The following is a 12,887-nucleotide window of genomic DNA, read 5'->3' on the forward strand; positions in this document are numbered from 1 at the left end:
GGGTACTGTTGAAATACCGGTGTTTGTTAGACACTGTTTTATCATCAGATGTGCATGCAGCGATAAGAATCAGAGCAAAGCTCATGGGCGAGTCACATTCTGCATAAAAAAACTATGAACACGTGGGCCTGCCAGAGACATGGCGTATTTGCTGCATTAGTTTACCTACAAAATGGTCTCTGTAGTTGTATTGTCAATTTATTTGAGCACATGAACTTTGACTGGGATATTAGAGCAATTTGGTCATTTATTTCCAATCATTGTGTCCAAGTCTACTGTTTGTTTAATCAAAATATATTGTAACTGCACTTTTGTGATTTGGGACTCTCTGACTCCTTTAAGTGTCTATCTTTGAGGCCATAGCTGTCATGTTGTCTCAAAGCCTGTGATGACTTGTAGGCTGTAATATCTTTTTGACATTTACAAGCAAGCTTCTAATGGTTGGAAATGCAATATTAAAATAAATGTTGGACATTGAAATTGTGTGTAAAGGACAGCCAGTATGGGTCAAAATTTCTATTAAATAATAATAATTGCGGGACTTAAATAGCCTCTTAAACAATGAGAGTTTAATGGTGTCTGCCAATTAACACTTGAGCTTTAAATCAGTTTAGTGACTCATTAATGGTTCACACCTGTGTTAATTTAACATTCATAACCCCCTCTTTATGCCTTTAATTTACTTTTAAAATGTGCAACGATGACTGCGCTATATTACTCCCATTAAGTACAGCTGTTTTAATAACGTATGTTCTAAGACAACATTTTACAATTTAAAATGACTGTTTTATTTTAGGTATCATATTTGCAGAGTTATCAAAACTGTCATCTTTTGACAATTAATCTGACATTTTCTGGAATGTATGAATGAATGAATGTATGGCTGCATAATAGATCAATGACCAACTTTGCCTTTACAATCAATCATGACATTAGCTTATGTTGACAGAGATTGGGAGTCTATTTTACCTTATCTAGCTAAATAAACTCTGAAAGAAGATAGATGCACTTTAGTGGCTGTGGGTGGGACCAAGACAGCCATGACGGAGGCCAAGTGGAAGTGCAGACAGGCAATGAAGTGAGGATTGATTATTTTGACTTTTATAGTCAGAATTTGTATGTCCATTGTCCAAAGAATGTACACATGTTGCAGACATAGAGATTCCTTTCAATTCACATTCGCAGAAATTAAACTTTATTTCAAGAGGAGATGGCAACCTAAGTTCCTTTCATTGAAGGAAGCGGAGCATTAACCTGGATCACATGAGCCTTGTAAGCCAGTCACAAAAAGGTCTGACGTGAATTAAATGCTTTCAGAATCTTATGATGTAAATTATCACTTGCAAATACCATATAACAATAATAATATCAACATTTTCTGTGACTTCTTTTAAACAATTATAAAAAAATATAATTTTTGTTTTCACAAAAATTATTATTTAAAGTTTTTAGAAATGTTGAAGTGATCAATTTATTAAAGGAATAGCTCACTGAATTTACTAATTTACACAAACTTGTGACTTAATTTATTTTGCAAAACATAGACAACGATAGTTTGATTGAGATTGATAGTGAATTTATCCATACAATGCAAGTCAATGGGTCAAACACTTCCAAGCTCCAAAAAGGACCTAAAGGCCACATAGCAGCAGATACAGACACAGATAATAGCTTTTCTGCACACACCTACTTTCATTTTTAATATCCCTTGTGTCATCTCAAACTTGTATGACTTTCTTCTGCGTAGCACAAACAAATATACTTGCATTGTATTGATGTATTCACATCAAATCTCCATCAAAGTCAGTGGGGGCCAACACTTCCAAGCTCCAAAAAGCACATACTGTTAAGGCAGCATAAAGGTCCATACGACTCATGTGGTTTAATTTTTGTCTTCTGAAGCGATATGTTAAATTTTGGGTGAGAACAGACCAAAGCTTTACTATAAATCATGCCTTCTGCCCTCTCCTAGACACGATTATGATTTCAAGCATGATTACACTTCCTCCTGCTTGACACATGCACACAAGCGTGTATGCGCATGTTAGGGATGTGCAGCGAAGCTATTGTCTGTATCTATTCATATGAAAAAAATTATCTGTATTTGTCTCTGTATTCGGATAGAATCGGGAGTGGGCGGGGCTTAAATATAAAGTGCGTCAAAACTAAATAAAATGAATTTATAGTTTCTTTGAATAAAATAGGCATTGTATATTTTATTATTATACTAATAATAATAATAATAATAATAATAAAAATAAATATAGCTGCAAGCTGCAATACCAGGTTCAAGCTAATTATCGGCACTATGAGCAGCAAAAGAAGCTTTGTGACATGTTTTTGGTTAGAGTCCGATCAATAGTGGATGAGGAATTAGAAATAGTAAACTTTTAATCATAATAAAAAAACATGTATTTAAAAAGTAACTAAAAATAGCTACTTCTTATAATTTTTTTTCCAGTATGTGTTGCTGTTCTGAAACTGCTCAGGTTGAATCTGGGCTTGATGGTTATCATGCAGGAAAGCATTTCAGCTATTTAGTTATTTAAGCCAAAATAAGCTCACATATTAATAAGATGATCTGAGATCTTCTAAATGCATCAACTTAGTTGTCGTGTACGAGCTTCTTTTGTGTTGTATAATCGTATGTTTTTGTATCTAATTAACTGCATTCTATATGGAAATAGCATCATCATTTGGTTCTTAAAATATAAAGCATTTTTATTGATTACCCAGCAAACATAACTATATTGTGATGTACTTTCAACAATATATAAATCGCCAAAATAATCTCCTGACCAGTGGGGGCAGTGTGCCAAAACGCTCGAGGTAACCTCAGGGCCTAATGGTGATGGCACTTACCAAGTTTCATCCCAATCCCTCAAAGCCTTTGTGGAGATACAGCCTCAAGTTCAATTTTACACGTTCTGCGTAAAATTCGTTGAAGGACCATTTGAAAACGGTATGCTTTATCAAAATTCTGTGAAAATATTTTTGTCTTGAGTGCCTCTAGATGATGCAGGCCAATTTTCATGAAATTCAGACAAACAGTCTAAGAGGAGTTCAAAAAGAAGGTTTTGAAAACATTTAAAAATGGAGGACAGGAAGTTTGCTCGATCATGACATCATTGGTATCATTGTTCTCGGCATGAAACACAAAATCTATCAAGACCAGTCTCATGACAGTAGAGAAAAGGAGTCAATAGGTATTAGCATTTTTAGAAATAGCCTTATAATTTGACCACAAGGTGGCATTGTCCTGAAAATATTTTAGTCCTTTCAGAGCATGGTGCCAAAGACACATATTGAGTTTCGTAATGATATGCCAAGTCTTTCGGAAAATACAGAATGTTATGACTAAATTCAAATTTGCCTACTTCCAAAATTGTCAACATAGGAACTTTTCATATCATTGGACTTGCTATACCCCACTGACTCTAATGAGATTTTCGTGCAAATCAGACAAACGGCCTATGACGAGTTCGAAAAAGTAATTTTTTCAGAAAATTCAAAATGGCATTCATGTCATATGGTGAAATCAAATCCTCTTGAGCCAAGTAATCAGAAGAATTTCGTTTCTAGGACTCACGGTTCAAAAATTACTAACATAATCGTGAGTGCAAATTTGGGCAGTTGGTGGTGCTAGAGGGTTTGAGGTAGAGACACCAAATTTGCTGTGGTAACACATCAGACTGTCCTCTATCTGTGTGCCAAATGTCATAACTTTGCCATAGACTCAAGAGCAGAAGCAGAATAATAATAATACTACTAATAATAGGAAAACTAACAAAAACAATAGGGGTCTTCTGCCCCTTCGGGGCTTGACCCCCTAAATATAGCTGCAAGCAGCAATTGTTGGGGTTCAAGCCTTTTAAAAACTTTCAAAGTATGCAAAAAAGGTATCCAGAATTCAAGAAAGTTTTCTCCTGACCACTCAATGCAACAGGAATTCAAAAGGACAATCCTGCTGAAATTGCACAGGATTTCCCAAGTAAGGCTTGATATCTGGGCAGATTTAGTTTAGAAACTGTGACATTTCTTGTACAACTAAATCGTATGTTTGATGCTGAATGTTTGATGTTTTGAGTATAATCTTGTATGTTTACCTCTGATTGCAGTTTTGCTGTTTTGATTTGTGAGATCATAAATTTTGGGTGAAATTATGTTTATTGAGTGATCTGAATCAGCGATCCAGTCCCGCTGTTACCAGCGGTTATCCTCAGTTAAATTGCATGCAACCCTATTTGTTTGCTCTATCTCTCTCTCTCTCTCTCTCACTGAAATTCACGGAGTGAGCGGCACCGCGGATTATGTCCCACTCAGGCTGGTGTTTCAAATTCTCCCGCCTGTTTCGTCAATTCCTTTGTGTGCCCGCTCATTTCCACCCGCACATAGTATTAGCTCCATTGCTCTGGATCTGATCCAGCCATTTTTCTTTCCTCCCTTCCCTCCAAATTCAAATGATCGTTGGCTCCGCCTTTTTGATCTAGTCCTCTATTTTGAACCTAGTTCTCCATGCTGGACCTTATCCGTCATTTTGAATTTAGTTTCCATTTTGAATCCAGTTCGCCATTGTGAATTTAGTTTCCATTTTGAATCCAGTTCGCCATTGTGAATTTAGTTTCCATTTTGAATCCAGTTCGCCATTTTGAACCTAGTTCTCCATGTTGAAACCGATCCTCCATTTTGAAACTAGTCCTCCCTTAGAGTTTACTCCGTTATTGTAGCTGCACAGGAGACAGAAACAAATGTGTTTCTGTGTTGTAGTGTTCAGCTATTCTCTAACAAGTTAAAGGAATAGTTTAACCTGAAATGAACATTTTGTAAGCCCGAGTGGGACATAATCCGCGGCGCCGCTCACTCCGTGAATTTCAGTGAGAGAGAGAGAGAGAGAGAGCGCAAACAAACAGGTATGCATGCAATTTAAACATGTTGAGTTTAATCCGCCATTTTGTTTTCTTTGTTACCGAATCTAGACACACACCCACATACAAACATACATACATACACTAGCATATAGCTCCACTATTTAGTTAGGATTTCCTTGTTAGGTTTTTGTGTTCTATTCATATACTATTGGCAGTTCATTGCTGTTTGATTATAATAAAACGTGTTATATTATAATAAGAAGTAATACTAGTTGTTTGTTTGAATATTGTTTTGAAGCCAGCCTCTGCCACATCAATAACACCCCTATTACTTCAGTGTTACTGTTGGATTCAGATTACTTCGGATTACTGTTGGATTCGTATGGCAATAATTTGACTAGTTTCTTCCCTTTTCAGGGTAGATTTTATGAGACTCGATCAGTCACTTAATATAATTTTTCTCTTGTCAAAGTGTGGTACCCCGAGGATAGAATTTAATTAATTAAATTATATAATTTAATTTAATTAGTAATTAGCAATTGATAATTATTGATTATTAATCATTTCTGATAGTAAAATTGATCTAAACAACCAGTAGCACCCTACAATAATGTTAGCCATTCAAAACAGACTGAATGCCAAAAGTGTATTTTTAAATAAATAAATATACTATATTTGTTTTGCATAATGTTTGTTTAAAAAATATTAGGAAAACACATTTGATATTATGTTTCAATCAATGCTGTATTTAAGTTGAATCCAATGAATGAAGGCAGATTTGTGCTATCTTGTGGAAATAAATTAAGAAACCCCGTTGCAATACTATGGTGTGGCCACTAAATGCCTGTAAAGCTCTATATAAATATAATAAAATTTGTACAAACCTAGCTGATTAAAGTGTTTTAGGCATTATTATTTTCTTTTATTATGTTAGATTTAGACATTATCAAACTACTTTTTGTTAAAGTTTGTTTTTCTTTGTTTGTTTAAATTTAGTTTTTAAGCATCACTTTTGGATTATGATTACAATCAAGCATGAACAGATAATTCATTTTGTTACACATAATCAAAAACAAACATTCATTTTCAATAAAAATGGAATAAAGAAAAAAGAAAAGGAATTTTTCTTCAAAGGTAGAACTGCCTGATCTCAACCTCTTATTTGATTCTTTAGACTCAAATAATTGGTAAAAATTCTCAAACTCAGCCTATGCTTTCACTGTTTGTATACAGTATGTATGCGTATAAGTGTGTGTACATATGAGTAATGTACACTAATATACATATCTAAGACACACTCCTGATGTTTTTGAGTTTAATCCCTTCATTGATGTGTGCTTTGTTCCTGTATTGTGACTGAATTATTGATTGATCATTATTGATCATAGGGGTGTGCATAAGTGTTTCTGTGTGGGTGTGTGTATTTTGAAGTCTTGATGTGGATGTGTTCTTTCTATCTGCAGTTTGTATTCCCCAAAAATGTCTGTATTTTAAAATTTTTACATTTGTTATGGTGGTAATTTCATTTGACTTTTTAAGTAAAAAAATGCTGTTAGTGTCAATCATTGGGTCCATGCACATGTGAAGAAATAACCAAAATAATCAGAATTTACAGAAATGGTCCAATTGATGACAAATAATCAGTTGTCTACAAAATTATGTTCTGAAGGTTGAGAGGGTGTTGTAAATGGTTGCTAGGGTGTGGCTACGCCATTTCCAAGATGATACTTAAAGACTGATTGGTAGCCCGAGTGAAATGAGCCTCACCCTATGTCTTTACGATATTCTTATTGGGAGATATGATCCCACAAATTAAATTTTCTTGTCATAGCTGGAAAAACAATTTTCATAGGCAAGAGCCTTGCCATAGTATGCCTATGGGGCACTTTTGGGCTGGTTTTAAGGAAGCATTTTACAGTTTTCAGACACAGCCATTTAGAAATAATGCAAGACAGAATCGGGGATAATAAAATAAACACATAGTATAAATCCAGACATACGTAAACAACATTGTCAGTGTACCACGTTTCTTCAAATAAGTTTATATGCATTCATTAACCTATGAAAGTCTTAAACTTAAAATGATTTATTATCATGTGGCTCCTTCTGGTGGACAAAACAATTGTATTACATCTTTCATTTAAATTTAGCTGTTAGCCCCTCGTTAATCATAAATCCATGAAATTTAGTATGATTACTCAGAATGTCCTTTTTTCCATATTTACACAGTTTTGTGAAGTTTGGCATTTGTGCACACAAGATAGAGGAATATTATTCATAATGGGCCACACTAGTCAAATATATCAGATTGTATCTTTTAGATGATTTAATGGATCAAAATTATTTTGATAACTTTATGCCTGCATGGTCTAGTGCTGACCAGGGCCAAGATTGGTGAAGATCTGATTAACGCCCTAGGAGGAGGTTGAAAAAGTAGGGTTTTCAGTAAATTAGAATGGCAGAAACATTTTATAAAATTAAATTAAACAGATGGATTGATGCAAGGATTTAGAGGTAAAAATAATTTTGAATTTAATGTGCTCTTGTTGTATTGCCCCCTATTGGCGAAGTTTTTCTCGACTTTGCGTGCATCCTCAGAATGTCCTGTTGTCTATGTGTATCAAGTTTTGTAACATTTGGCCTTTTCGTTTGGTAGATATTGGTCGATACGTACAAAATGGATGAAGCCTGACCAATTTGTTGGCTTATATCTTCGTAATGCTTTGACGAATCAAAATTATTTTGATAGCTTTTTGTCAGGAGTGTCCAGTGTAGACAAACACCGATTTTCGTGCAAATTGGATATACGATTTATGCAAATTAGCGCAAATATTTTCACGACGGATATTAAATCGAAGATATACGTTTTGTTTGTCTTGAACCAAGGAATTCAACGGTGTTAGACACTTGAGTGACAAACGGTTTAGGAGTTATGGGCCAAAACGTAAAAATGATCACTATAGTGCCACCTTGAGGCCGATTAGGCCCAAATTTTGATACTTTAGTACTCTGGGGGACTACCTTCCCTCAAAGTTTCAGCTGCGAGCAATTAACGTGGTTCAAGTGGTTTAAGGCCTTTAAGCACATGCATAAAAAGGTATTAGTTTTTATTTAGCAAGCATTTAACCACCATGATTATAGATGGAATTGACCATTTACAGTAAATACAGCCAATTTACTAAGGAAATACATGGTTTTTAAAGATTTTTAATGCATATAGCACCAACTACGATCCGATTTCCATAAAAGTTTGCATGCTTGTTTAGAATCACATGTCATATGTTCTATTTCCTGAAGTTCTGAGATTTTTTTTAAGGAATTATGAGTTTATTTGTACACTTGACCACTGCCATTTTATAAATGACACTGTTATAGCTACCCAAAAGGTAAAGTTCAAATTGTTTTGATAACTATTGACATAGAGAGTCCAGATAATTGAAATGCATTTGTGTTATTGAGGTTGAGCGAAAAACATAGGACTTGTTGATAAAAGTAGGTTTGTTACATAATCGTGAATATTTAATGAACATTTTGATTGACAGCAGTGGCTCTTGAGGCAAATAATATGAATTATAGCTGCGTCCCAATTCAGAGGCTGCATTCTTCAAAGGTCACATTCGAAGGTGTGGCATTTGAATTGGTTTTGTGTAAAACTCGTTAGCGCCATACATTAACCAATATCTTCACGATATTCAAAGTTTTATGCCGATTGGTTTCCGTTAGTCTTGTCTAATAGGTGGTCAAATTTCATTGGCCGATGGTGTCCATGTTTTTTGAGATACGCCAATGTCCTCATATACAGTCATGTCACCTTAGACAAAGACACTTCATGCCTTACGGTACGCTTTGCCCGATCAGTTTTATGGTGGAATAATAATAATACAATATTAACAATTACAATAGTGTTTCAGCGCTAAGCGCTTTAACCCCTAATAATAATATTATGTTACATTTATATAGTGCCTTTCCAAAGCACAAGAACACTTAACATTCTCAAATTTAGCACAGTTTAATGGAGAAGAAAAATGGAGCATGTTTCAGTTACTTTGCTTTGCACAAGCAGGAATATTCCAAAATAGTTGAATACTCTAATATGGAACATTTAAACCTTTTATGAAGCATTCTTAACCTGATAATAACCTTAAAGGTGAACTCAGTCATTTTTCCAGATTAAAACATTTTATGCCTAAATAAATACATTTTAATTTTGAAACGAGTATAAAACCATGACCACTCGTAACGACCACTGAGACGAGGACTCTAGTCATATCATTCACCTTATAAAATATGTTTTATTCTACATGGGACATAGGCACCCTCATGGGGGCTGCCATTTTAGATTCACTTGAACATCTGAATACTACTCGCTTAATTGTTGTCTTGTTGTTGGACACTTTCATTCTTGGATTAAATTAATCATGGCTGATTGTGAAAAGTGAATTTCTACAATGGCATCTGTAACTAAAAACTAATGATTTTGAATTATGCTGCATCCACATTCACGGTAAATCCTAGATGCACGAACAAAAAGTTAACTTATGAGTGCATTGAAACGTGTCCTCCATTGACTTCCATTCAAACAGAACTGCTTGACAATCTCACAACCAGATATACGTGATGAAAAGACACAGTACTATTGTACATTTATGCATTTGGCAGGCGCTTTTATCCAAAGCGACTTATAGAGCCCTTATTACAGGGACAATCCCCCCAGAGCAACCTGGAGTTAAGTGCCTTGCTCAAGGACACAATGGTGGTGGCTGTGGGGATCAGTTTACCAGTTATGTGGTTTAGACCACTACACCACCACCACTCCATGCATTCTTGACACCTATTGCACATGTTCACTTTACACAAGCTATTGTTGAAAAATCCTTAAACTGGTGCCCTCTAAGTTTTAAATGTTGGAATGCCAAAACAGGGTAAAACATTCATCCCTGGCCTCATCAAATGTGACTGGGGGCCTTTCTTGGCTGTAGTGCATAGCTGCTTTGAATCATCTGTCAATGCCCTCCCCTGAATAAATGTCATTTGTGGAATCCCGCAGGTGGCAGCTGGGCTGCTCCAATGCAGGGGCAGGCAGCCAGAAAACAGCCGAAAGCATCCCAAGTACACCACACTGTGCAGCCATTTACCTTTATTTATTTACTCTCAATGCAGGACCTCAGGCCATATACATCAGCTACAGTAAGACCAAAGGTGTCTCCAAACCATTTCTCAAATTTAATCAAAAACACAAAGGGGTTCCCTCTCCTCTACCAACTCCTGCATGTTCAGTGTTAGATGGTCGACAGAGTTTCATTTGTGCCTTTCTCTGCACACAATGCTTGTCTATATAGCAAACAGAAGAAATTATTCCTCCCCATTTTCATATATAAAAATGTCCTGCTGTGAATGTGTGCTTGCACACTAGGCATCTTCTCTCGCAAAATCCTTGCGAGTTGTGCTGTTGAGATACAATATTCTATTCCAATATGCAAACTGCTCCTGCTGCTATCTCTTTCTTCTCTTCTCTCTGTCTCTCCCTGTGTTCTATTTCAACTATCCGATATGTAAAACTAAAGTATTTAATGGTAAGCATAGAACTCAGTTACAGTATGTGATACATTTATACCGTGGAAAGGGTGCGTTAAAACCATTTAAAGGGATAGTTCACCCAAAAAAAAAAGTTAGTCACTGTCATGCCATACCAAATTTGTATGGCTTTCTTTCTTCTGCAGAGCACAAACAAAGATTTTTTGGTGAGTATCTCAGCTCTTTGGTCCTTTCAAGGCAAGTGTATGGTGGTATATACAATACATATATAAATGTATATACAATACATACTGTACATAAATGTATAACATGAATATATATATTCAGAGTTGCAACTGTACAATCCGGATTACATTCAGAGTATTCAGGATTTATAATAATTTATTCTTGAATTCTTGAATGAATTAACTTTTGACTGCAGGGATGATGTTGAGACTCCCATCCAACACAGTCCATCACTGCTCATCGGTGTGCAAGGGTGGGGTAATGCAGACCTGTGCACCCCGAGGGAGTACAAAAGGAGACAGAGTGCTCAAACACACCAAGTGTATGCTTCTCTGAACAAGAGGAATGGTGACAGGCAGTTGCCTCTCTCTCTGCATGACCTCCCTGGACCTCTGAGTTTGAACGTACACTCCAGAGTCACATCCTCACCAACAAAGCAGCAGGGTTACATCCCTGAAGGGCCCGTCGCCAACAGCCCTCTGACATTCAAACATCTCTAGAGATGAAATCTAATAAATAAATAAATATATGGAACTTGCAGGAGGACTGTAATAGACTTGTCCAAACCTAAGGCTAAATCTCTACTTCTACTGACCTTGAGAGTGGAAAAGAACCTGGAGGTGTGTGCTTTCTGAAAGGAAGGTCAGTAAGGAGAACACTGCACAGCCTCATATCTGAACTCAGTACTCTTCCCATCTACCCCAGTGGAGCATAGTGTTTATGTGTGTTTGCATTGAGAAAAAATTATCTAATTAATTATAACAAACAAGACTTCTAGTTTCCTGAAACAAGTGCATCATAACACTCCATACACCTCTCCACTTCAGAGAGACAGCCCAGTGCTCTACACAAAAACAAAAGTTATATTACAATTATGTAAAATTCAAGATTGATCACGTGAGTGCTAAATTATGTGTTGTGTTTATTGTTTTATTATCAATAGTTTTAATTATATACCAAGTTTTTGTAAAAAAAATTATGTGTTTGTTTAACTTTGCACATGCACGTCATTTAAAACGGCACATTTCCTGTTCATACACTAAAAAAAAAAATTTGTTTTAAGATTTTTAATTTCATAACAAAATCCAATCAAACTGAAATGAGTAATCTTTAACTAAACTAAATATTGTAAGTTTTATTATTTATTTTCTTTTTTTAAATTACACATTTTATTTTTATGTTGTGATGAAATTGAAATGTGAAAATCTCAAATTGGCTAAAATGTACACAGTATATTTTGGAGTGTATGGGTTTAGATGTGTAATTATTTATCAATTGTGTTTTAAAGAAAACATAATGCAAATCTTTTAAGATTACCTCAGAAATGTATGGTTGTAGTCACACTTATGTTTGAGAGATTGATGAATTTTTATCTTAGTTATAGTATTAATGAAAGGAGGATTTTTTTCTCTTTCAGACATTTTCAGTGTGAGTGTGTGTGTGTGTGTTACACCAATCCTGTTTAATGAGTTGTAACATCTTGTGGAATTTTTATATTCCTCAAAAAACTAAATACCACTATATAACATATATCATGGAAATGTATTTGTCTTTATTCACATTTAGAATTATAAATTATAATGTTATATGTAATATATTTATGTTTATTATTGAATTTACTTTACAATACATAAATACATTTTTTTTTTCAGGAGTGATCTGAATGGCCTTAGACTTGAGAGAGACAGTATGACAGACCACTGAACTGAGGGTGTGTCTTTCGCCTGTCCTGTTTAATAAGAGTCTGATGTCTGTGGTATGTTTGTGGTGTAGAGACAAGTCTGCTACATTTACAAAAAATAAAAATAGCTTGCACACCAAGAGTAAGACTAAAATTATAAAACCGTTTCAATTGAGTCAGGTCTGAATTAATGGAGAAGTTGAATACCTTAGAACTAACACCTAACAAGAATGTTTGAGGTATATCACTACAGTGCTGCATTGCAAGCTATAACAAATAACAAGAGACAGGAAATAATGTTTGTGTTGTCAGATTTACCAACAAATTAGTTGAAAAGACTCACAAATCATCATGAATCAAGCTAATGTATTCACAGTTTCCACTAGTTCACCCTTGGATTTAAAAATGAAAACTTTAAAATAGTGTCAGTTATCCACACATTCATGATGCTATAGTCAAGGATGTTTTATCAAACAGCAGCAGGCAAAATAAACATTTTCTGAAGCAAGGACATGGCTAATGGCATCATCACTACTGCACAATGTGCATTTATTTTTTGATGTTTCTCTTTATTTTGC

Source organism: Xyrauchen texanus, chromosome 1 (genome assembly GCF_025860055.1).
Source record: "Xyrauchen texanus isolate HMW12.3.18 chromosome 1, RBS_HiC_50CHRs, whole genome shotgun sequence".
Classification (NCBI taxonomy): Eukaryota; Metazoa; Chordata; class Actinopteri; order Cypriniformes; family Catostomidae; genus Xyrauchen; species Xyrauchen texanus.